Raw genomic sequence first — 2,435 nt, 5'->3', positions numbered from 1 at the left:
CGAGTTCACTTGGTAAGGGTGACATAACTTATAAAATGTTTTGGCAACGAGCTCACTGAGTATTTCAAAATACTCAGCCCTGCATGTGTTTTCCTTATGTGCAGATTGAATGACGACGAGTGGTGGCGGGTGTTGAGCAGATTAATGAATTAAAAAGGATATGTTGAACTTCAAGCGTAGTTGTGTCTTCATACATAGCTATACTTTCTCTTGGTCGTTTTCCGCTGAATTTTTGATATACTTTAGAATGTCTTTTTGGAATATCTGCATCTTGCCTTCGGTTTGAAGCCTTAGTCATTTCTTGTGATTTCGTCTGGGATAATGAGCCGTGCTCACTAGATATTTTGATTGTCATTTATGATATTTTTCTTCCTTTAATCTTCTAGGTTAAGTTGTTGCTTTTAATACTCTGATATCTCTATCAATTCTTTTGGTCAATACTCTTTAAATGAAACCCTAGCCTATGTTTACTTCTTTGGAGTCGGTTTTGGGTAGCAGCCGCCGCATTTATTGTACCCTAGGAGGGCGGGCTGTTACATTTACAATTGATCTGCTTTGTTCCTCTATCTGTTTTAACTAAATTGAATTATATTCCTTTTTTAGAATGTTTCAATTAAACTGAGTCATTTCTTTTTTACAAAAAAATAAAACATTCAATCACTCTTATTTTGTTTTATCACTTGTTTTACTCTCTCTATATCTTTCATACTTTATTCTTATCTCCTACTCCCTTCGTTCCATAGCAGTGGATGCATTTCTTTTCGGCCCAAAGATTGAGATAAATTGTGTTAGGTGGGGGGTAAGTAAAGGAAAAATAAAGTAAGAAATAAAAAAGGTTGAAAGATGAAGAGAGAATAAAGTAAGAGAGAGTAAAGTAAGTGAAAAGAAATGTGTTGACTTTTACTAAAGAGATAAATGACTCTTCTACTATGGAACGTAATAAAATGACAAAATGACTCCACTACTATGGAACGAATGAAGTACTTTTCAACACAAATTCTTAGTCTATGCATCTAAAAGTTTTGACTCAACTTAGTTGGGATTGAGGAAGTACTCTTTTTTAATGTTCCATGTGTTTTTTTACCTTTGTACTCCTTCATTCTGTCCCTCATTAAGTGAGACATTTCTTTTTGGCACAAGATTTTAAAAAATGGAGTTTTGCTAGTTAAGTAGAGGAGAATAAAGTAAGACAAAGAATAAAGTAGAGAAGAAAAAGTTAGAGAGAGAATGTCAAAAAATGAAATGACTCGTTTATCTTGGGATATCCCGAAAAGGAATATGAATCATTTAGCAAGGAACGGATAGTAATTTTTTTTTGAAAAATTAAGTACGGAGTATGTTTTAGTGTTACATTTAATTCATGTTATTTTACTATTATATTTTATTTGATAATACAATAATTAACACAAAAAAGGTGAAAATGGTTAAATAAGTTCGGGCGGATTTTGGGGCAGTATTTGGAGCTAGCGCTATTTAGATGTTAGATCCGGAATTTAAAATGCTGACTTGACATAATAAAAAATTATTTATGACGGATTTTGGGATGGGTTTTAAGAGCACTACTATTAATGTCATAACAGATAAGAGAAAGCAAACAAGTACTCATTCTTTCCCAACTGAGTTGTGACAAAACTTTTGAGTACGGAGATTAAGAAATTGTATTGAATAAATTAAATAAAAATAAAGTAAAATACGAGAAAAGAAAAATAGGAGATGTAAGAAAGAGTAAAATGCATAACAAAATAAAGTAAAAATAATAATTTTTATATGAAATGACTCAACTTTATTGGAAATTAGGATGTTCTTAAAAAGAATACGTGTCAACTTAATTGGAATGAAAAGAGTACTACTCCCTCCGCCCGCCATTAAATGACCTATTTTTCCTTTTTCGTCTGTCCGTCAATAAAAGTCTCATTTTTCACTTTTACTATATTCGATAAATGGACTCTACATTCCATTAACTCATTCTATTCACATTTTATTATATTCAATATATAAAAGTAGGTCCCACCTTTCACTAATTTTTCTATCCACTTTTTTACATAAAGTTGAACAATTTCTTAAGACCTGTGATCAAATATGAGACATTTAATTAAAGACAAAAGTGGTACTACCAAATACTAGATCTTTTAAAAAGGAAGATTTTCATCCATAAATTAAAATTAAAAATATCTAGTTTTGAGGTAAAACCCTAAAAAAGATTCCGGTCAAAACCGCCCCAGTCCCAAAATAAAGATGATTAAGTTTTCAATTATTATCCGACTTTTCAAATGTAAATTTACTTTTTTTGTCGTTTTCCTTATTTCTTGAAACATATATCACATTTTTAGTTTGAAATATATAAAAGTAAAATTTATATTTCACTAAGTTATACTCCTTCCGTCCCAAGAAAGATGACCCCTTTCTTGGGCGGTACAAAATTTTTTGCAAATTTA

This window comes from Salvia hispanica, chromosome 4 (assembly GCF_029641045.1).
Source record: "Salvia hispanica isolate PSC_SH4W2 chromosome 4, Shi_PSC_v1, whole genome shotgun sequence".
Lineage (NCBI taxonomy): Eukaryota > Viridiplantae > Streptophyta > Magnoliopsida > Lamiales > Lamiaceae > Salvia > Salvia hispanica.
Note: the sequence above shows the minus strand (reverse complement) of the source record.